We start from the raw sequence: 24,611 nt of genomic DNA on the forward strand, positions 1-24,611 counted from the left end.
TTCAACCTTTCTCAGGCACCTGAGGAAGGTTAGCATAGGAGCTGAAGTTAGTCCCTTGTTTGTGCCGAATCTGGGTTGCACATGGTTGTTAAACTCCCTCTGGTGTTGTGGGTGTGAAGTATTTAGACAGATACATGGGTATCTTGGTGGACGGTGTAGTAAATCTAATGGACCAGAGTACCCATTGCAAGATGCTGTTGACTGTCGTCAACCCTAAGCCATTCCAACAGTCAAAGTGAGGTGGGTTCGGTTCGGGGAGTGAGGCCAAGTAAAGGCCTATTCATAGTCTGGATTTTCGGTGGTGAGATGACCACCACTCCGGTTGTGAGGTGACCACCGGAGCTGTAATAACGTGGAGCGGTGGTGAGTAAAAACAGAGAGAAGGGCTGGGGAGAGCGGTGGTTTGCTCTTCACCGCGGCTCAGTGACGTCATGTTGTAGTTCGGTGGTCACCTCACCACTGAAAATCCAGACTATGAATGATTAACGTTTAAGGGCGCTGCGGTGTATGCATAGTCAAAGAAACCTTCCTAATGTTGTTTAAACTAGTAGTTCTTAAAAATGTTCATGGCAAATGTGTATTTGTCCGCAGAACCACCATCTGAAAATGTTTTGTGCCAGCCTGCCAGCCTGCCAGGGATCCGGCAGCCGTAGGCCTAGTCGCTGCTTCTTTTGGTCTTATTTTTATAGACCCGGTTGCTTATTTCTCTCAAAGTGTGGCAACACTGGCCCTGTTTCTCTTGGGGCCCGCCTCCTCGTGGCATGCATACCTACCTACAGGACACGGATTGACTTTTTACAGTTCTATCATGTAAAAAAAGACAGAAGAGAGATAACACAACTAATAACTATAACTACTTCCGAATGGAAACCTTTTCCACAAAAGAGGATATTTCCGCGTGAAGAAGAAAAAATACGTTATTATGGATGTTAATTTTGTTAAATAGAAATATGGCTCCCCCTACATAAAAAAAAACAAATCTGTACGAAGCGGAGGACGAGAAAATGTTGAAGAAAAAAGTCCCGTAGGCTATTATTTGAACTGAGAACGGAGCACGGAATGCATCCACAAGAGACGTACACACACTAGAACTCAAGGTAAGAACGTATACCATCAAATAAGCTACTTGACTTCTTAGACATTTAGAGGTGAGGTTTTCAGGGGTTGGAGAGATGAGTTATACGTATCCGATTTACACTGACTCGTTGCTCAGCGCACAGAAAAAATAGCAGACGAGCTGTGGGCTTGTAAATCGGCTATTTTTCGGCGTATGGTTACAAATGGCATTCAGAAAATTACTTTCAATTCAAGTGTGTGTGTGTGTGTGTGTGTGTGTGTGTGTGTGTGTGTGTGTGTGTACTTTAGTTTAGATGGAGACTGCCATACTCTTCTTCTTGATGCGGGATTCCACTTGATATTTTGTTTACTTTTGCACGTTTGCTACAATGTACCCGGCCGAGTTACAATGACCTTTTGTTTGAAGTTAGTTTGTCAGGATACACTACAATAACTGTCTCGTGGTGAATAGTTTGCATGTCTGACTGGGACTGTGATTTGTGCGCTCCATGTAGGTTCAACACACTACAGCAATGGTGGGCAGAGTCAGAGAGCATTGTCTTCTTACAAAATCATCTAGTGGAAGAATGAGACATATTAATTATGGCCGAAAATGACAGTAGCATTCCTCTCCCTTGCCCCTACGTGGTACTCTGTTATGGACGTATTTATATATACGTTATTATACTTATTTATACATTTAACCCCTCCCTCCTCGACGGCACGATGCATAGCCTACCTACTGTAGGGTTACCACTTTACAGCGCAGTGCGCACCACAGACCCCCATCGTCGCAGATAAGGATAATAAGCTAGCTGGCACTGCAGTGTCGATTCTGTCGACCACGACTGACTGCATGCTGTTACGTGGAAGAGGAGGTCTAAAAACAAACGAAAACTAACTTTTAATAGCCTTGTCTACTCTAGCTCCTTGGCAGAGGAGCGAACAGCCGGCTCCACCGAAAACTGCTACAACAACAACAACAACAACTTCTAGTAGTAGTGGGGCCATTTTAGCAGATATAACATAACTGTGAACCAATGCAGCCCGTCTCCATATAAACCAGTGGTTTTCTTTCAACCTTTTTCATATCAATCAAGGCCATTATTTACTTGACATCTGGAATTTAGCCTCTCGGAGCCAAAACTTCTACATTCTATAGTTGAGTACTTCTTGTAAATTAAGTAATGCAGATGTTTAGCTTAACTCTTGTGAGTGGTTTCATTTTACACTCTCAAGAGTTAAAGATCTATAACAGTCCATTTGGTTACCAACTCTCCATTTATCTGGGGACCACCTGGATCCCCCTCAAGAACCACTGGTGGTCCCCACTCCCCGGACCACTGGTTGAAAACCACTACCATGCACCAACCACCATGACACTTTGTCATGTTGTTGTGTTGTTGCTGCATACTCATTCATTTTGAATGGAGCTCCATTTGATACTGGTTGACCCAATGACTTATAGCTATGATTCATCATGCTTATACAGTAGTTTGCTTCATAGTATGGGAGAGACTGAGAGGCACAAACTCAGGGGTCCCCACATTATTTTGAATGGGGGGTCGCCTCCCGAGATGATTAGCTTAATTAACCAGACAGTGGCCTTGTGGTTAGAGTGTTCGCCCTGAAACTGGGAGGTCGGGGGTTCGATCCCCGGCCGGGTCATGTAAAAGTGGGACCCTCACCCAATGCCTCCCTGCTTGGCTCTCAGCATCAATTGGGTTGGATTGGCGGTCAAATCAACTAATGATTCCTGAGCGTGGCGCACGCTGCGGCTCACCGCTCCAAGAGATGGGTCAAATGCGGAAAACAAATGTCACTGCGGTAACGTGTGTGACTAAACGAACGAATTTGACTTTGCAACATTGTTTTCTCACTCAATGGTAGCCATACCATACAGTGACTTATAAATGTATGCAGGGTATCTGCACATTTATAAAGAGACAATTTAAGTGACTTTTAAGACCTTACTTGTCATGTATTACGTAAGTAAGAGGCAAACATTGTGAAAGTAGCCAGTCTACAACCTCACACAACGCCTCGCCGTGCTTGTCGGGGTGTGGGGTTGCAGCCTGAAAAGTTTGGGAATCATTTAATAGATTATTATGCTCAATAGTCAATACGATAGTAGTGATTATTAATAAATGCGTTCAACACACATGTGTTGTTGATTCTGTTGTAGCCTAATTCTCTCTTGTTCTCTTGTTCTCTTGTTCTGTGAAGAAGAGATTGTTTATAATTTTTTTGGTTGGTGTTGTACAGCTGTAGCACTTAGGCATCTGTCTTGGAAAGCTTTTGGCCTCAGTCAGGCTGCCTGCCACTCGTCATTTATAGGAGGCTCTCAATTACAGGGGTGACACAGGGGCGCAGGCATCATCAGGGCCCCTGATGCTGTGGGCCGGGGGCCCCACACATTGAGGCCACCTATGTACAGTATGTGAAGTGGCAACAGATTTAACGTTATGAACTTATGATTCGTAGCATCATCTGGTGACAAAGGAATGCTGATAATTATTGTTCTCAACACAGTCTGTTGTCAACACAGCCCCCTGGAATAATAATAATAATAATAAAAAAACTTCCATCTAGAACCTTTGGAAACTTCAGAAAATATGATATAATGTGCCATATTGCTCATCTCCTGTCGGTCAATCGTATGGCACATACATACAAGGATCACTTCAAATTTGAGATGCTGCATCTCAACAAGCTTATTCTCTAGCCCAGTGCTTCTCAAAGTGTGTTCCAAATGGACCCTTACAGGTCTGTAACTCTGAGAGTGCATAAATGGAACCAAATGGACTCTTACAGGTCTGTAACTCTGAGAGTGCATAAATGGAACCAAATGGACCCTTACAGGTCTGTAACTCTGAGAGTGCATAAATGGAACCAAATGGACTCTTACAGGTCTGTAACTCTGAGGCCTCTTTTAGACGGCGACCATCTCCATATAACACGTCAAAGTCCCGTTGCGTTCTCATTTTTTCTTACCCTTTACACGAGAACGCACACGTTATGATATGATGTGCTATTATGCTATACTGTCGCTAGGTGGCGATAACGGGCTGCCAAATAGACAGGTCACCCACGTACAAGAAGAAGACGCAAGCGGCGCAACACTGGGCGCGCCACGGGATGATATATATTTATTAAAGGAGCTATAACATAAAATTCAACTTTTTCAATTTATTTTGTGTTTCTGGGGCTCCCATATGTGTTTTCTATCCCCACAAATAACCAATTTTGAACAATCAGGCTTTCATATCATATGGGTGTTTTAATGGAAATTGCTCTCAGGAACAGCTCGACTGATTTTGGCCTCATCGTGATGTCATCAATGTCACCCTACTTTGTATAATTCCTCCTCTTCTTCAGTCTTCAGTTCCAAATTTGCATTTCCACTTGTTTACAATGTCCACCATTGTTGATTTTCCAAGCTGGCATGGAATGGAAACAAGCCTGGTTTTATCTAGCATGAGTATTATAATGACTCAAATATTAAATAATCTGCATATCAGCACCCTCTCCACCTCAGGACATTGTGGTACTGCAGCTAAAACTGCTTTCAAAGTCCAGAAAGAAATGACAAGGCCTGGTTATATCAGAGTGGTGATTGAGGCTCAAACCATTAGAAATAACTTTGAGGGACATAGACAATATGATTATTAAATATTAAAAGCAGTTTTAAAATGCATGTTATTTCCCCTTTAAATAAACGCTGCTGCCGCGGCTGCCGTCTATCACAAGGCTTTTTATTTACATCATGGTTTATCATTCAACATCGCTGATGAGCATCACTTTGTAGGCGAGGAGGGAGGCTTGTTCAGGAACTCCATTATATCATAATGATATTGCTCTGAGTCTGCATCAGTGTAATAAACATATGCGCTGTGAGCCAACGTGAGCCATGATGTCATAAGTTTTGCGGATTCACCGTTTTGCCTGTTTATATGGAGACCATAGGAAACGGCGTTCTGAAAGATTTCCACTCTGGGAGGCGGTTTCACTTCGTTGCGTTTTCACCTCCTGAGAACACGGTTCTCGTCTAAATGACAGCAGCAAACGATACTTTATTTTGACGTTTTATATGAACACCATCCTCGTGTAAATAGCACCTGAGAGTGCATAAATGGAACCAAATGGACTCTTACAGGTCTGTAAATCTGAGAGTGCATAAATGGAACCAAATGGACCCTTACAGGTCTGTAACTCTGAGACTGAGAGTGTCCAAATGGAACAATATGGACCCTTACAGTTCTGTAACTCTGAGGCCCCTTTTCCACCGGTTGGGAACCGGTTCAGTTCACTTCTTTTCGGTTCTTAGTCCATGAGCCAGAGCTCCAAAATTGGAACGTTAATTATGAATTGAGTGTGCAAAATCATACCTATATTAGATTGTTATCACCATGAAACTTCCCCAGTTGATTACTTACACAAAGACAATGATGTATTTATTACAAATATTAAAATTTTAAATATGCAAATTAAGCATTATATAGGAAAATATGCAAAAACAATATATATATGAAAAAGCTACCACTGTGGAAGGGTTATCATATATTAATTTACTTATATTGATCCTATAAACAATTTAATATAGGTATGGTTTTGCACACTCAATTCATAATTAACGTTCCACTTTTGGAGGTCTGGCTCATGAACTAAAAACTCGTTCTGAACTGAACCGGTTCCTGACCGGTGGAAAAGGGGTCCATCACAAATGTTTCGTATAGACTGATCTAGAGCCACATATGTATTATGTACACCTAGAAATGGGTGGATTTAGCATTGATACCCACGTTGCTACTTTTAACATCTACCTACAGTGTTGTTATTGGCTACTATAGCTAGCTTAAGGCTCATACATAGTCTAGATTTTCGGTGGTTAGGTGACCACCGAACTACAACATGACGTCACGAGCCGCGGTGAAGAGCAAACCACCGCCACCGCTCCAGCCCTTCTCTCTGTTTTTACTCACCACCACTCAACGTTATTTCAGCTCCGGTGGTCAGCTCACCACCGGAGCGGTGGTCACCTCACCACCGAAAATCCAGACTATGAATAGGCCTTTATGGTCCATAGGTCCAAAAACTAAATAACAAATACCAAAACCTTAATAATAAATACTGCAATGAAATAAATAAATAATACAATGAAATAAATATATGTATTTTATTAATTTGATTTATTTTCATTGTTTTGGTATTCATTATTACATTTTTGGACCTATGGACTTCATACTAGCTAGAAAAACACTGAGATGGAGAGCTAACTATTTGTAGTCACTTAAACCTTATACTATAGCTATAGGCCTATACTTCATTGCCCGGGGGCCCACCATGGGTCCTACTTTGATTCCCCCCTTTCCCTCTACAACAGATCTCTTTGGCGAAAATGGCCGATCTAACAAGTCACAACGTGAGTGTGTAGATCAGCTATTTTCGCAATTTTTTTGTCTATTGGGACATGCCCAGAATAGGTACACTAGTGTTCATGTGGTTAAAACACAATCATTATGGTGAGAGAGAGTGAGAATGAAAGAGGAAGTATTACTTTCCTGCCCAGCTGTTTCCGAACCGTTTCTCAAGCATCTCTCTCTCTCTCTCTCTCTCTCTCTCTCTCTCTCTCTCAATGTGCATGTGCGGTTTTGCTGCTTTGTCAGCTTGGACATATAATTCCTATCATTCCAGCTTTTCCTGTTTCAGTGGCTTAGAAAGAGTGATGGTTAGCCTACTACCATTCTAGCCAGCTAACAAACCGGCAAGTTGCTTTAGAGTACAGTTACTCAGACAATTAGCCTGTACGACTTCTGTGTCAGTTAAAATAACTTCAGTCTTTTGTGTTGTCACTCAGGCGTCAGTCGGGGTCATTGACCTGCGTCATTTAGCTTGTCAAATGTCAATCAGTCATTTAGTTTGTCTTCAACTCCTGGCTGTAACCATATCTCCACACATCAAAGACATAAACAAGAACATAAGTTGGATAGTGCTAGCCCACTATTGACCTTATGCACACTGCTGCCACCTTGCCAGCAAGGTGCTAACTAGGTGCAACTTCCCATTGACAGCCCATTCATCCAAACAGAAAAGTCCTCTCTGATTGTATTAAACAATGGGAAGCCTGTCCTCTCGGTGGGGGCTCCTCATTGGCAGGTGAGTCGGTAGGGTACAACAGCAGTGACAACACACGTTGTGTGTGTGTGTGTGTGTGTGTGTGTGTGTGTGTGTGTGTGTGTGTGTGTGTGTGTGTGTGTGTGTGTGTGTGTGTGTGTGTGTGTGTGTGTGTGTGTGTGTGTGTGTGTGTGTGTGTGTGTGTGTGTGTGTGTGTGTGTGTGTGTGTGTGTGTGTGTGTGTGTGTGTGCGTTTGGAGAGGAATCAGTTGACATTAAATTGGGGAGAAAAAGGGGTAGAAAAAAGAACATATTGGGCGTCATCGCTAAATTGCGTGTCGATTCCAGGTGTCTTTACCACTCTCCAAAGGGTGGCGCTATAGCACTCAATTGAAAATGCAAACTTTGACCACACATAGCTCATGAACCGTTTGACCATCGGCAATGAATCTTCGATACACATATTCGTCTCCTCATGCCGAACAAGTTTCGTGCTCTCACTTTTGACCTCTGACCTCTAGATCACCCGCCATTATATGAAAATCAATTTAAATGCATCTCCTCCCAGGATTAAGATGATTTATTTATTCAAATAAATGTTTGAGTACTTGGTACTCAAAGTATATTTGCTTATTGCCTTCTTAAATGATTTTGCTGTTAACAATACAACAACTGATTGTGTCCGGATAGCTCTAGCTCAGTAGGTAGGGTTAACACTTCCATGTTTCTATGGCTTTTATTGTGCATATTATTCTTATTGTCTTCCGTCTTGGTCCTGCCTTATCTCTTTTTTTCTAGTTTTCCTTGTCTTTCTTAAGGACCCCCGTAACTCTGAAATATATAAATGTAACCATATGGACCCATAATGGGTCTGTTTGTACACTCTAGAGTTACATTCTAGACCTGTAAGAACCCTGTGAGGGTACCCGGACCCCACCTTGAGAACCACTGCTTAACGACACAATTTCTTTCTCCTCACAACAAGGTCACACTGGGACCTGGATAAAGATATATTGTACACAAAAAGCACTGACTGAGAGTACACATTTGAAATTGCATTTGTTCAAGGCGATTGTATTGTATTGTATTGTGCCACTAGGTACACAACAGCAATAGGTTTGTAGCCACAGTGTAGGTTATGTGTACAGTACATTACGTTGTGCGTGTGCGTGTGTGTGTGTGTGCACTGACTATGCACGTCACGATACGTCGTTCCCTAACAGACTTTGTACTTCCTGAAAGAGTTGCTTATTTAAGTAGGTTCTGATAAGCCAGAATGCTACTGAACGACACACACACACACACACACACACACACACACACACACACACAGTCACACACACCCTTGTGGGACCATGTAACTACGAAATCGCTGAAAACATCTGATAGCTGCGCAGCGGTCCATGAAATAGCCGTCGCCATTAAGATAATTGCCACAACACACAGCCAATGGGCTCAGATGAGCGCCATAGATAGAGATGTTTTGGCCAGGGTTGCCAACATACTGCTGTTCCTCCTTCTCCTCTCTGAAGCCAGCCAGGCAGAGCTGCTTCCAATAATACAACCATGCTCTTCAAAACATTGCCATACTGGGACTTTATAACATCATAAAAAAGTAAAGTTAGCAGCAGTTACTTATGCAACAGTCATGGAGCGTGTGTGCGTGTGCGCACCAAAAATGGCAACCATTAAAGAACATTATCTGACATCTGTAATTCCAGACAAAGCGATGACACGCCCAGCAAACAGTTAGATATGCTACAACACAGTGCTTTTAGTCAAAGGGAAAACGTATATGTTATATTGCTAAATGATATTGCACTTCATGTGACCACCGCGCTCTGACTGTAGGTGCGCTACCCGTTCAAAACGTAAACAAAATAACGGTAGTGGGTCGCACACACCAAGATTTATTTATTGCATTTTTGAACAACGTTTGTCTCAGTTCAAAAATAAAAATAAAAAAATATTTTTTGGTGTGTGCGACCCACTACCGTTATTTTTAAGTGGTGCAACCACTTCTACATCCAGCATGCAATGTCCGTGTGCCTGTTTGTGTGCCTGTTTGTGACCTGTGTGAGCACGAGTGGTGTGCGCATGCGTGAAATTGGAACGAGAGAAGTATGTGACATGGCTGCCACCTGCTGGACGCAAACGATACAGAGAAGAAATTGGAACGATACAGAGAAGAAATTGGAACGATACAGAGAAGAAATTGGAACGATACAGAGAAGAAATTGGAACGATACAAATTGGAACGATACAGAGAACCAATAGACGGGAGTTGCACCACTTGGTTCACACTGGTGTGATTTTAAATGATATTGCACACACTAAAACGCACGGACGCACGGACACAGTTTTGTCTTCCTTCAAGTTCAAAATGATAGGCACATATAAACTATAGTTAAAAGTGAGATTCAAGTTCAACAATCAATTTGACTCCTCGTGGCTAGTCAGAACAGAGAGGACATCATACACAGTATCTGTCCTCATCTGTTCAGTGTTGTCTTGTTGTTGTCTAGAGACAGTGCATGAGAGTTGACATTTCTCTGCTCGTCATGCAGACATTGTTCTCAACATATAGCTCAATAGATTGTTAGGGCTGTTTTGCATGTCTTAAGTACCAGGTCTTATTACTTAACTTAAGACTTGCAGGCGTGATCAATGCCATTTGGCTATTCTGAGTGGCCAAAGAGCATTGACCACGCCTCCAGGTCTTAAGTTAAGTAATAAGACCAGGTACTTAAGACACGCAAAATACAGCCCTTAGGTTCCAACACGCAGTGTGGTGGTGCTACCCTGGGACATATTCTGAGTCGATGTCTAGGGGGGGACAGTCGATGTTGCAATCGGTAAACTGTGACTGTGAACAGAGCAGAGCGGTCCTGTGTAAACTACTGTGATATCCTTCAGAAGCTACAAAGGAAAAGAGATGCTGCTTTATCACTTCCAATCCTTCTCTGCTGCCCTCTCGCTCCCTCCCTCTCTTTCTGCATCCTTCTGAATGTCCAACGCTCTGGGAAGCTTGGAGGCTGTGAACAACAGGCCTCTACTGGGAATCTTCATGTTGGTGGCTGTAAACAACAGGCCTCTACTGCGTGAAGCTACAAGCTCACAAGGTGGCACGAAGCAACGCGTTGTGAGCTTATAGATCTGCTATTTTCATTAGTTTGGGTCCCGGGCAAACGTCTAATTTCTTTGTTGGGTCTTGAGCTAAAAAGTTTGGAACCACTGAGCTAGAGAGATGACAATGTGAAAATGGAATGTGTGTACATTACATTAGTGCCTTACTGCACGTTTAATCTTAAACAATGATGCCAGCCACTGGCTGCATGGCAGCCAGCCAGTAAAAGTCCATTGTATGGAAATGGTGTTTGGAAAATAGTAATTAGAGAGATGGAACAGTACAAAAGCCAAAGAAAACGGTGACACAGACACAGGATACACACATGGGATGGGAACCAAAAATATGTTTTGTTTAAACACAGCTAGCGATTCAGAAATAACTTACTGACTACTGAGCTTAACCGCTTGCTGACCGCTCTGCTGCTGATTCCGTAACTTATACCCCCATAACCCAGATTGTCTCGCTGTGTGGACGGACGCTGACCGTCTGTCGGTTGAAAACCTCATATGTCCAAAACTTTTCAGGACTCAAATTCAAAAGTATCAAAACTCAAGTTACAGATCGAGCTTTTGATACTTTTGTGTGACACTGTAGTATGATCCAGTAGGACATTCATTAATTTTACCCCCAAAAATTAAAAAATACTAATAAACACACAAAAACCACAAAAAAGGTCAAAATATATGAGATAAGAAGCTTCTGCCCATCAGCAATGGTTTGAAAGAACACTTCAATGACGACTATGGTTATACCTCCCAGTTTCCATCACATTTAACCACTTAAACCCTTTGTTGACCCCTGGGTGTCCCCCAGGGGTCTATACTTGGTTCCCTAGTTTTCCCCCCGTCCAAATCTCTTCTTTAGAATAGTTAAGCGATCTAGAAGCTCACAATGTGTCACAAAGCTGAATGTTCGCACCAGAACACGGATTATGGCGTTAATCTTTCAACTGTAGTTATTGTAGCTGATACAGGGAGGGACATCCCGGTTGTCAAGCCAGGCTTAAGGATGTAAATGGATGTGAAGCAGGCCAATGCATGTGCACTCACCACCACACCCCTCCCCTTAAAGTTAAGTTTAAAAAAAAAGAAAGAAGCTAAAACTACACACAAACTGTAACGGAACACATGGTAGCGGAGGTGGGGGGTGCGGCAGGCTGAGCATGACTCAACACTCATACATGCAACGCTGGTTAGCCTCTGCATACCACTGCCATACCACAGTGTACGCACACACACACACACACACACACACACACACACACACACACACACACACACACACACACACACACACACACACACACACACACACACACACACACACACACACACACAGATTTAGAGGGAGACGAGACAGAGCAATATTAGGTGAGTCTAGGTGTGTGCGTATTCACATGTATGTGTTTGTGTGCAACACAGAGGAGGGTGAGAGACTACAACAAGACGGTTTGAAAGCTATAAATAAACATGTTCCTCTTAACAACTCCCACTAAGCATTCACATTTCTTTCTCCCTCTGTCTGTTTCCACCTCTACACATCCTCTCTCTCTCTCTCTCTCTGATTGATTGATTGAATAGTTTATTAGACAAAATGTAAAAACAGAAACAAAGTACAGTCAAACACTCAGTCCAAAAGTGATAGCGCCAAACAAAAAAAGGTCATTGCAGTCTTGTATCAATTAAGGCCCTATGCAATAAATTCATCAACAATAGTAACAACAAACAACAATATCATCACAGGCAAAAAAGATAAATCAAATCACATCTCTGTGTCGGCCTCAGGTCTTCATGGGTTAATTTGTAGCTCAACAGGACTGCAGCTAGCGATTAGTTTCATTATTGATTATAATCTGTCGATTATACAGTTAACCCCTTGGGAATGTTCCGGGGGAACATTCACCACAACTAGCAGATCTATCACAACGTGTCGCAACACATTGTGAGCTTGTAGATCAGCTATCTTTGGCGAAGAGATTTGGTGTAGATGGGGAAAAAAGCACAGTTGCTGTAACTCGGTCCCTTTTTGCTTAGAATAGAGCCAGTGTTTTCAACTGATTGTGAATGAGGGACCGCCACCCTGACTTAGAATCAACCTGGGGACCCCTGTTGTGTTGGGTGGGGATATGGTAAAACTTGCTATATGTATCCCATGTGTATACATCCCACTGTTTCTCAACCAATGCTCCATTGACTACTAATTTCCTAATATTAATGACTCGACCAAACAATCCGGTGCACTTCTTGAGATTCTAACTCCCTTTTTCTGTTGAATTTCTTGACCTCCAACTTGGACGCTCATCATACAGTAGGTCACACAAGGCCATTCAGTCAACACAAACATCAACAAATCCCACAAGAATGATCAGGGACCACATGCAATACTTCCACAGACCACCAGTGGTCCACGGACCACCTGTTGAAAACCCCTGGAATAGAGGGTTTGAGTGTTTAATCTATGCAGTAAATGCAGACCATAAAAAGAGTACAATTGAGGTAATAAAGACTTTATTACCTTATTATGGTCAGATTTACACAAGTCTTGGATGTGACCTATTTTGATGGCAAAACGGTGAAAGGTGAGGAGTACGCATCTCTGAAAGTACAACATGATCTTCACATTATGTGAAACCAAAAGGACTTGCCTACCCACCACTGAAAAACAATATTACAGTACGTGTTTTAATGGGGAATGTTTTGACACTACGGGTACTCTGTAGTACTTAATGAACCACTATGATTATGAATCGCATCCCATAACGTTTTGAACCACTCTTTTGAGAACATTTTTCTTCTATAATATGTTCTTTCAAATCAAGTTTAAATATTTGTTGTTCTTTTTTTAAACTACGGGGTGGCTTGAGACGCAAAATGGGACCGGTAGTCTTTCTCACGTATACTTTCTCTCCTATGTTACAGGAATACCAGTGCTGTTTTATCAACACAAACTTCTAGTCGGAGAGCATGTCAGTTTAACCACTCAGAAACACTATAGTTGCAACGAGACAATGACTTATTTCTCTGTGTGATTATTGTCAATAAAAAAAAGGTCAATTGAATCACTGCATGGCTCTCTCTGTCATTGAAGGGGTGAAAGTAAACAATCAGGAATTGTAGGGAGAGACTAATTCCAAGTTTCCCTCACAATTTTCACCACATTCCAAACCCCACGTCGTGCCACAAGTAAGGCTTCATGTCACGATCGTGACATTTTACTTGCTGATTAAGTGTCATACAAATAATTAACAATTTAATTGTGGTTTTGGCTTTGAACATCGGATAATGACATTTATGCTTGGGAGTTGGCCTTTTAGGCTTTGTAAACACAAATTATTGTACAGGACAGCTATGTCAACTATTAAAACCAGTAAAGCATCTTTAAAAAAATAAAGCTGTAAAATAATAAATAGCTGTAGCCAATCTACAAGCTGGTGCTTTGCTCAATGTTCCACAATTTAAAAAAAATGAGTTTGATGTTTGTCAACATCAAAACGCTTATAACGATTTATCAAAAATGGGGCTAACGCTCCAGTTCGGTCTCTATCCTTCTTTATACTCTATGGGAAGAACAAGCAGCTACTTGCCACTGTTGGTGCAAAGAGTGCCCTTGTTTGTACATGCTCATCCTTCCTTCCTTCCTTCCACCCCTCTGTCATGGCAGCTGCCATTCTTCTTTTAACCAATTTAGACCTGTTGCACCTATTCATTGTTCTATCTTTCAAGCTGGGGACGCCTGTCATTTTAGTTGTTGCTATATATCGTTGCTGTTGGGGCGGAAACCTCTTATCTCCTTATTCTAACTTTCAGTTTTTTTCCCCACGTAGATTAATGCCCTACTTGGTCATACATACTACACAGCGTCACACAAAAGCATCAACAGTAGCTAGTTAGGTGCAAACATTATTGCTGATATATTGGATCAATAGTTTGATAAACTACAGAAATCCTTCCTTTTTAAACGTAGAATACTAGACGTATAATTGTAAACAAATGCTGAGGAAGGAGCATAACTTCTATATACACACCGTCTCCTGCTTTTACAGGGCACCTGCTCATGAGTGGGACAGATGCAGAGATCGAGGTGATTAGAAATCAGCTGTGGCAGGTTCGGCAGGGAGACAACAGCGGCTGTTTAAGAACTATAGGTTTCCAGTTCCACTCCTGGATCCTCCTGACTGTTGTGTCCTTGAGTAAGCTTTTTTTTCTTTTGTTTGGGCTTCTCTACCTTTTATTGATAGGATATAGTGAAGATAGACAGGAAACAGGAGAGAGGGAGACTGGGAACGACATGCCCGGGATCGGGACTGAAACCCTCAACACGCTGTCAGGCATGTGCCTATGTGGTATGTGCCTGGACCTGGCAACCGCTAGGCCAGCGCGCACCCGAGCAAGCATTTTTAAATGTGATTAGCATTTTACGAGGTAATACAAGGTAATAATACATATATTACATTTGCTTATGAACTCTGTTCACTACAGCTAGGTTGACTGTCATCCATCTTCTTTGTTTCTTTTCCTTCCTTCCTCGTGTATCTGGAGTCGGGGCAGAGAGGTAACAGTCATAAACAGCCATTAGCCAAGTTTGAGTGTAAATATTAAGCATCATTATTCATTCAGTGATGCTCAGCATCAGGGAGCTACACAACAGAGACGAAGAGTTCTTATACGGAGGCCGACACTGCTACACAACATTTTCTGTTTTTCCTTGTAAATCCTTCCTGTAAGTTTTCAATTGGTTGAATGCGTAGCTCAACAGCCCCTCCCCTCAACAGTGGTATAGCAGACTGTGTGAGAGAAGTGTGGTAGATAACTCTCCACCCGCCCCCCATGGGTGATGTTATGGCTATTATCGGTTTGCTTCACTGAGAGTTGTGTGAAAGCATGAGATAAGAGTTTCCACTTCTCTTCCCTTTAGTTTATGACACTTTTTAAGGTAAGATACCCAGTTGTGTTTTAGAGCAGTGTTTCTCAAAGTGGTGTCCAGTCCAGGGACCCTTTGGGTTCCTTGAGGGGGGTCCAAATAGACCTTTACAGCCAGGTCTATATCTCAGTGTTGGATGGATCCGTTTGCAGTGCACCAGTGTTGTCTTTGTCGACTAAAACTAAGACGAAAAATGTTCGTAGACCAAAACTAAATGGAAACTAAATAAACTATGATGAAAGCTATGATGACTCAAACTAAGACTAAATGTATTGACAATTTAGTCAACAGATAAAAACTAGAACTGCACTCTGTCGAGTGCCTACTTGCTTGTTGCACACAAGGCCTGCGCAAGCAGAGCGGGCAAGTACTGTCGACCGCTACAAACTGTCAAATCTCAGCTTCTTTATGAAATAACGTTTGAAATATTAAATTATTAGGTTTAGCTATTTGCTACGTACCTAGTTTTTGGAGGTAAAAAAGTAGTATTGTACAGCGATTATTACACAGCGAGAATGTGACAAAGATATAACGTCGTTCTGTGTTGACACTGACGGCGACAGCTCATCTCTTTGTTGTCGGTAGAAGATAACCGATAACAGAGTTCACAGCATGTCCCCTGTGGTCCTAATTATGACACATTACACTGTGAGGCAGGGAAACCAATTGTCCACGTGCCCCACACAGTCACGGGCTGATGGAGATCAGAGTTCACCAGGAAACTCCTTAATGAGTTCACCAGGAAACTCCTCATTAATAGGACTCAACTCAAAATGTATCACATTTAACTTGACCAGGTCAACCACCAAAGAGCAAACAAAGTGAGCTGTACTGTACTGTACTGTACTGTACTGTACTGTACTGTACTGTACTGTACTGTACTGTACTGTACTGTACTGTACTGTACTGTACTGTACTGTACTGTACTGTACTGTACTGTACTGTACTAGGCCTCCTCCCTGGCCTGTCTGTGTGTTAGGCTGTGCAACAGTGACACTTGGTGGTGAACAAACGCTATATAACGCTATTTTCGTTGTTGGACACAGCCAGGGACAGACCCAGGGACACAGCCACACACATAGCTGTCTACAGGAGTGATTGCACCACTCTAAAATAGCTATCGACTGGGCGGCTCTGATGTGTACGGGCAAATGATTCCAGAGCCTCGGGGGGTTGCTGCCGCAAAGGCAGTGGACAGTGGTACTCAAACGTTCCCATGTCAAGGGACCCCCCAACTGTTATGTGTTGTTTGGCTGTGGCCTCCACGATAAAAAGAGCTGGTGCCAGGGATAGGGACCCCTATAAGAGAGGATTTGTATTGTAACATAAATTAAACATTTTCATGTTTTGTTTTTCTGAAATTTGCTAAAATTAGTAGCTATTCTAACGACTATAAAATGGAGTTAAAGTGGTTAAATGGATTTTGATAAATTTAGCTGTGGAACCCCTTGAACCCAATTTAGTTTTCAACCCAATTTGGCAATTTAGTATTGCCAACTATAATAAATATCATTAGACATAAAAATCTGATTCTAGCTGCCCCATTGAATCACAATCCAATGTGAACCTGACTTTTTCACAGGCAAACAATTAGAGAGAGAGAGAAAGAGAGAGAGAGAGAGATCATGTCTCTGTTGTCTGCTGGCAAACCCATTCTGACAGCTCTACAATCACAAACAGTGCTGCTGGCACTGAGCGGCAGGGATAGGCAGCGAGACCCAGAAACAAACGTCACAGAGACACACAGAGGCACAGAGCGAGATTTGATAATATTTTAAATTAGCGTGCTATGCTTACGAAAATAAAACCTTGGCACCATGGGCCACAATCCTCTGAACAGCATCTCCTTGTTTACAACTGCCGACAAGAAAGAAAGTTACTTTTCTCTGGGCTGCACTGTAAGTTTCCACATTTACTAGAGACTCTCTGTTCTTCAAACACCACGACTTTCAGATGCACCAGAAAAGAGAGTATGAAATATACAGTACAGATGTTAGCGGTATATGTGCATGGTATAGGAATCTTGTGTGTTTGCAATGATGCAGTGTTTGTATGGTAAACTCAAATTGTGACCACTTTTTCAGTGGCCAGAAGACAGTGACCGCCTCGGTCTGATATGCACTTGTTGGGACCACCATTTTTATGTTACAAATAATTCATTTTTATTTGGTATATAACCTTTTAGGCTATATTAACCACTTTATACTTAGAAGTATGGCCAATAGTTCACAATGCATCGCAATGAATTGAGAGCTTGTAAATCTTAGGAAAAACTGAGTGGTTAATTATTAGCCTGTCTCCTTCTGTATTGCATGTACTCAAGTACTGTACTTACGTAGAACTTTGAGTATTTTATACTCCACTACATCTCAGAGACAACTATTGTACTTTTATTCCACTACAATTCTATGAAAACCTTAGTTACTAATTTGTAGATTTGGATTATTACAATACACACTAACCACTTCAGCCATAATGTCGGCCATTTAGAAAAATATCAGATCTACAGGATTGTGACGCATTGTGAGCTTGTAGATAATCTACATATGTTTTATATTTTGAACTTGTGAAATGGGACATTCTGAGTACTTTCTGCTTGTGGTACTTTTAAGTACATTTTGATATGAATGCTTTTGTACTTTTGCTCAAGTACATTTTGAATACAGGACTTCTTCTACTTTTAACGGAGTTAAACGGACTATATCTACATTGCAGTATTGATACTTTGACTTAAGTAAAACATGTGAGTACTTCCGTCACTAGTAGTAGCGCAGGTCAGAGGACAGGACAGGAGTCGGGACAGGACAGGAGTCAGGACAGAGGACAGGAGTCAGGACAGGACAGGAGTCAGGACATGACAGGAGTCAGGACAGGACAGGAGTCAGGACAGGACAGGAGTCAGGACAGGACAGGAGTCGGGACAGAGGACAGGACAGGAGTCGGGACAGGACAGGAGTCGGGACAGGACAGGAGTCAGGACAGGAGTCGGGACAGGACAGGAGTCAGGACAGAGGACAGGAGTCAGGACAGGAGTCAGGACAGAGGACAGGACAGGAGTCGGGACAGGAGTCAGGACAGAGGACAGGAGTCAGGACAGAGGACAGGAGTCAGGACATGAGTCGGGACAGGACAGGAGTCAGGACATGAGTCGGGACAGGACAGGACAGGAGTCAGGACAGGAGTCAGGACAGGACAGGAGTCGGGACAGGACAGGAGTCAGGACAGGACAGGAGTCAGGACAGGAGTCAGGACAGAGGACAGGAGTCAGGACAGGACAGGAGTCAGGACAGGAGTCAGGACAGGAGTCAGGACAGACAGGAGTCAGGACAGAGGACATGATTCAGGACAGGAGTCGGGACAGAGGACAGGAGTCGGGACAGAGGACAGGAGTCAGGACAGGAGTCAGGACAGAGGACAGGAGTCAGGACAGAGGACAGGAGTCAGGACAGGAGTCAGGACAGAGGACAGGAGTCAGGACAGGAGTCAGGACAGAGGACAGAAGTCAGGACAGAGGACAGGAGTCAGGACATGAGTCGGGACAGGACAGGACAGGAGACAGGACAGGAGTCAGGACAGGAGTCGGGACAGGAGTCAGGACAGGACAGGAGTCAGGACAGAGGACAGGAGTCAGGACAGAGGACAGGTGTCAGAACAGGACAGGAGTCAGGACAGAGGACAGGAGTCAGGACAGAGGACAGGAGTCAGGACAGAGGACAGGAGTCAGGACATGAGTCGGGACAGGACAGGAGTCGGGACAGGACAGAGGACAGGAGTCAGGACAGGACAGGAGTGAGTCAGGACAGGACAGGAGTCGGGACAGGACAGGGGTCAGGACAGAGGACAGGGGTCAGGACAGAGGACAGGGGCAGGACAGAGGACAGGAGTCAGGACAGGAGTCAGGACAGGAGACATGACAGGAGTCGGGACAGGACAGGAGTCAGGACAGGAGTCAGGACATGAGTCGGGACAGGACAGGACATGAGTCGGGACAGGACAGGACAGGAGTCGGGACAGGACAGGACAGGAGTCAGGACAGGAGTCGGGACAGGACAGGACAGGAGTCAGGACAGGAGTCGGGACAGGACAGGACAGGAGTCAGGACAGGAGTCGGGACAGGACAGGAGTCAGGACAGGACAGGAGTCGGGGACAGAGGACAGGAGTCAGGACAGGAGTCGGGACAGAGGACAGGAGTCAGGACAGGAGTCGGGACAGAGGACAGGAGTCAGGACAGGAGTCAGGACAGAGGACAGGAGTCAGGACAGAGGACAGGAGTCAGGACATGAGTCAGGACAGGAGTCAGGACAGAGGACAGGAGTCAGGACAGAGGACAGGAGTCAGGATATGAGTCGGGACAGGACAGGAGTCAGGACAGGAGTCAGGACAGAGGACAGGAGTCAGGACAGAGGACAGGAGTCAGGATATGAGTCGGGACAGGACAGGAGACAGGACAGAGGACAGGAGTCAGGACAGATGACAGGAGTCAGGCCAGGAGTCAGGACCGGATAGAAGTCAGGACCGGACAGGAGTCAGGACAGGAGTCAGGTCAGGAGTCAGGACCGGATAGAAGTCAGGACAGGAGTCAGGACAGAGGACAGGAGTCAGGACAGAGGATAGGAGTCAGGACAGGACAGGAGTCAGGACAGGACAGGAGTCAGGACAAGACAGGACAGGAGTCAGGACAAGACAGGACAGGAGTTAGGACAAGACAGGACAGGAGTCAGGACAGGAGTCAGGACAGAGGACAGGAGTCAGGACAGGACAGGGGGCTTGGCTACCATTGTGATGTGACGGTACATTGACCATGCCGCTCTTGTTTTTACAAGGCCATAGCTTTGTGAGTGCAGCCAGTGGAAGTGAATGGATCTACAGCGCTGCCTGTGTGCATCAGAGCACAATGTGACCGAAGCTTGGTTTGGACGGCCAACATCTTTCCCTGTCTCTCTCTCTCTCTCGCTCTCTCTCCTGCCTAAACTCCTGCCTAAACCAGTGGTTCTCACTGCATGCTCTGAGGACCCCCCCCTTTCTTGGAAGGGGATGGGGGTTCCAGGGGGTCCCCAGCTCATTTTGTTAATACAGCATCACAATTATTTTTTAAATTTTGATATTTGATATTTTTTAATCATCACAAACATCAACAAACAACGTACACCCCCCCAACGAAACAAGGACAAACAAGACAAAAGCAAATAAAAGTAAAAACACAGGTCACATCATGGGTCACAGTCAGAGTATTGTACCCTTGTAAGAGAGGCACTGTCTGTTAATTCTGAAATCCACAGTCCGCTATATTTGGGTCACACCGAGCAGTCTAATCCAGGTCGGTACAATCATTGAAGTATTCTATAAAGGGTCTCCATGCCTTAGTGACGGTTCCTCTGAGAGAGAATTTTATTTTTACATCACATCATTGAGCCAGATTGAGTGAGAGGGTGGATTTGGCGACTTCAAGGATAGTAATATTCTTCTTCTAGCTAGCAGTGTGCCGAATATAGCGATCAATGGACAGGGTTGTAGTGGAATTTCTAGCACGTCTGACAGTGTGACAAATACAAGTGACCAGAATCGCTGTAGCTGGGGACAAGACCAATACATGTGTGTGAGATGTTGCTACTGTATGTATGTATGTTTGAATATTGGAAAATATTCTTTTGAACACAAATCTTCTCTTAATATGAACAGGAAAACCACTGGCCTAAAACGTCTGTTCCTCTTGCTTTCTCCAACTCTTTAGTCTCTCCATCTCTCTCTCCCCCTCCTCTTTCTCTCTCCCCCCTCTCTTTCATTCCTTCCATACCAGACATATCTTCTGGCCAGCTGGGGTTGTCTACTGGTTGTCTTGGTTGTCTTGGTGTAAGTTCTGTGTAGAAACAGCCGATGTCAGCGTTCAGTTGTATAACACATAATTACAACAAGTTGTGGAAACATCAGCCCCTCTCTGCTGCTGCTATTGCTTGTGTGTGTGTGTGTGTGTGTGTGTGTGTGTGTGTGTGTGAGTTAATAGATTTATCAAGTAGCATGTTTTTCGTATATGTCATCAACACGAAAAATAATGTGTCAACTATAAACTCACATATATATGAATGTATGTAGACCACCAACGTAGACCATATACCAGCCCTGACGAAAAAGGTCATTTTACAAATACAAAAAAGTCATTTTGTATTTTAAAACAAAACAACAGATGTCAGGAAGTTAACACTATTATATTTTGTTGTACAATGGTGGCATACAACAATAATGAATATAGGCAATCTACAAGCTCACAACGGCCATTTTCACTTTTCTTTCATTCATCTTTTGGGTCTTGACCTAAATGTTTGGGTACCAGTGGTCTCTTATTCTACAGTTGTTTTGTTTTGTTCAATTCAACTCTCTTCTGTTCTATTGTATTATTTTCTGTTCTGTCGTTGTTGTTAATGCCATTGAACTTGAAGCCTATACAGTACAGTCCTACTTGGTTGACCAGGATCCCCCAGCGGGCCTATTCTTGGTCCTGTCCTTTTTCCTTGAATCCAAACTAAACCTCCCTCTTCGCCGACAATAGCCAGTCTACAAGATTGTAGATCTGCTACTTTCGTCGAATGTTCGCCTGTCATGACATGCCCAGAAATTAGGGACGCTCTGTAGATAACAATCGTCCATGACCATATCGTTGCTGTCGGGGCAGAAACCTCTTATCTCCACATTCAAAACTTTTTGTGTTTTTAGTTTTTAGTTAGTTACAAGCTTCAGCGTTTTGTGCTTGTAGATCTGCTACTTTTGCTACATTTCGTTCCGTGTTGTCACTGCTGTCGTATCCTACTGACTCATCTGCCAGTGAGGAGCCCCCACCGGGAGGATGTAGAGCGTCCGACTTAATCCTGTAGGTCAGTGGTTCCCAAACCTTTTCATGTCAAGGACCCCCGAATTGACACTAATTGGCCCGTAGACACCCATTTGAAAAGATATGCCAGGGACCCACATAAGAGAAGATTCTCAACCTGTTTAATTTCAAGGACCCCCAGTTTGACATGCATTAGTCTAGTCTAGTCCCATTTAATGGCATTTCTATCTCTGGGACCCCCACTTTATATTGTAAAATCAATGTTATTTTAACTATGAGAGTGTACAAATGGTACAGACCCATAAGGCTCCATCTGGTTCCAAACTATCATTTAGCTGGGGACCCCCTGGAACTCCCTCAGGTACACTTTGGGAACCACTGCTGTATGTACCACGGTGCATCCAGCAGGGAGTCAGGGACTTTACCAACTGTGCCACCGGAGCACTTTTGATAACTTGAATCATGAAAAGTAACAGTTTTGGACATGAGGTCTCCAACCTGGCTGAGAACGATATAGCACTGCGTTCCTTGTCTACTCTGCACTCTACTGTGCTCTGAGTCTGCTCTTTGCTTCCCTGTCTTTAGGTCCATTCTATAAAGGCTATCTTAAGTAGCTGTCTGTCATCACACGCAGTGGCCAGACCCTCTATCGCTGGTGGGCTTCCTGTTATCGGACCACTCTAGATGCCCTGGTGGTGTCCACTTGGCTTTTTGCGCGCGCGCGCACACACACACACACACACACACACACACACACACACACACATATGCATAAAACACACAGCTAATTGCTGTTGCACTTATAGAGGCACGCACGCACGGCCACTGTAGTCTTTTTCTTTCCATGTGTGGAGATCATTGCAGCACCTCCTTGCTTTGGGACAGAGGGCTCAGGTTGGTGTGGGGAAGGGGAGGGGAGGGGGTGTCTTCTTAAATGTCAAACAGTGTTGTTTACTGCTAATGTGCCAAGGGTGTAATAATCAAAGCTTTAGATTTGGCTAATAGTGAAAATAGCTGATCCATAACGATTGGTGTTATGGGTCTGCTATTTTCATTACTTTTGTGTGATGCACTTGTGTGACGAAGTAGGCCATTCATTTTTGAAAAAATAAAAATAACTAGAAAAAGTGCCCTTCCGGGCACAGGTCTCCACCAGGTTATCCACAGATCCGTGCAGTTAGAGGTAAAAACACTTTTCGGCCAGTTATAGCGCCACCTTGAGGCTGAGTTGAAATTGTTCATGTGGCATTTCGTCCTTGGCCTAGTGGGAATGTGGGTGCACAATTTCACGGAAATCACGCGATGTGTTCATGATTTGCAGCATTTTGTTTGAAACTGAGCACTCCTGTGAACTTTGGAAGCCAATCTTAACCAATCAGGATGGAGTCTGATAAATCTGAAAGACCCGTTTCGTTGAATGGCTCTAGAGAGACTGTGTACCAATTTGCGTGATGTTTGGACAAAATCTGTAGGTGTACTGTGCAAAAACTTGTTTTGCACAAAGCGGCCTCCTGGTGGCGCTATAACAGGCCGTTCTGGAAAGTTTGGGGCAGAGGTTCATCGTTTGCATCCAGGGAGTGTGTGTGCAAAATATGGCATCGACCGGGTTAACGGTGGCCGAGATTAGCTGTTCACGGACACACGGACGGACGGACACACACACACACGGACGGACGGACACACGGACGGACGGAGTGCAAAACATACTCTCCCCACATGCCTTCGGCCTGGTGGAGACAATAACAAGATGATTGGACTGTGTTAACCAGGATAGCACTTATACAATACAGGCCTACATTTTACCACATTAAACCTTTCTGTACCGGACATTCTTGCCAAAAGATTGTCAATCTACGCTCAACCATTGTGTCACATTTTTGATCGGCTATTTTTCCAGTGAAGGAATTTGGCGCAGAGGGGAAAAAAAAAAGAGGGAGTCCTGGGGGACTCCGGTCAATACACTACAGTAGGGCTTCATAAGTGATTAAAGAGGATCACAGGAATATGAGCCATCTGCAGTTCAGCCATAATTTGGTTCAGAGCTAATGAGGAGCCCATGAGTAACACACAGTAATGCACAATAACATTTCTGAGGAATGTCTCTTGACTGCTGTGGAAAAGTCAACACACACAGAAAAGGTCCTTTAACTCTTTATGCCTGATTCTTGCTCAAATGTGAATCTCGACTTTTTTCTTCCACAAGAATTGAGATCACGATTCTCACACGATTCAATTTATTTTTATTTTTTTAATGGGTTTTTTTGTGGCTTTCGCCTTTTATTTTTATTTTTTTATGGAGGGATAGACAGTAGGCTGACAGGACTTGGGTAGAGAGATGGGGGGGTGACATGCAGTAAAGGCCGTCGGGATCGGGAGTCGAACCCGCGGCACACTGCCAGACTGGATTACCAGCCATGGTGCCTGGACCGCTGAGCCACGGCCCAGGCCTTACATTTTTTTCATGAAAATATTTATTGTCTTTAGTCTGTAGTTGCTTAACATTACTACTTTCAAAATGTGGCACCAGGAGCCAAGCCAACTGCTATGGTTTTGAACAGACATCTTATA

At 43.7% G+C, this 24,611-nt stretch overlaps 1 protein-coding gene across 1 annotated transcript in view; it reads left to right on the plus strand.

The window, feature by feature from the left end:
* Nucleotides 1-818: 818 nt before the first annotated feature.
* Nucleotides 819-24,611, plus strand: part of LOC310857176 (A-kinase anchor protein 13) — a gene marked incomplete at its 3' end in the record, with an annotated part of 77,323 nt that continues 53,530 nt past the window's right edge. The window contains exon 1 of the mRNA XM_083762787.1: nucleotides 819-1,097. The remainder of the gene's footprint in view (nucleotides 1,098-24,611) is intronic.

This window comes from Protomyctophum parallelum, assembly GCF_964188405.1.
Source record: "Protomyctophum parallelum genome assembly, chromosome: 4".
Classification (NCBI taxonomy): Eukaryota; Metazoa; Chordata; class Actinopteri; order Myctophiformes; family Myctophidae; genus Protomyctophum; species Protomyctophum parallelum.